Source organism: Chrysochloris asiatica, unplaced genomic scaffold (genome assembly GCF_000296735.1).
Source record: "Chrysochloris asiatica unplaced genomic scaffold, ChrAsi1.0 scaffold00007, whole genome shotgun sequence".
Taxonomy (NCBI): domain Eukaryota; kingdom Metazoa; phylum Chordata; class Mammalia; order Afrosoricida; family Chrysochloridae; genus Chrysochloris; species Chrysochloris asiatica.
In genome coordinates, this window is record NW_006408525.1 from 17,447,526 (window position 1) to 17,447,741 (window position 216).

The window sequence follows — 216 nt, forward strand, 5'->3', positions numbered from 1 at the left end:
TTCCAAATATCTCGGAATAGAGGAGTTAGTGTTTTCAGAGCTGAATCAATTTGTCAAAATACTTCAATTTGTATTCCATCAAGTTCTGGAGGTTTGGTTTTTATGCCAATGCCTTCAGTACAGCTTGCGTTTCTTCATTTATTACCATTGGTTCTTGATCGTATGCTATTTCTTGTTATGGTTTAACGCTGGCCATTTCTTTTTGTTAAAGTGACT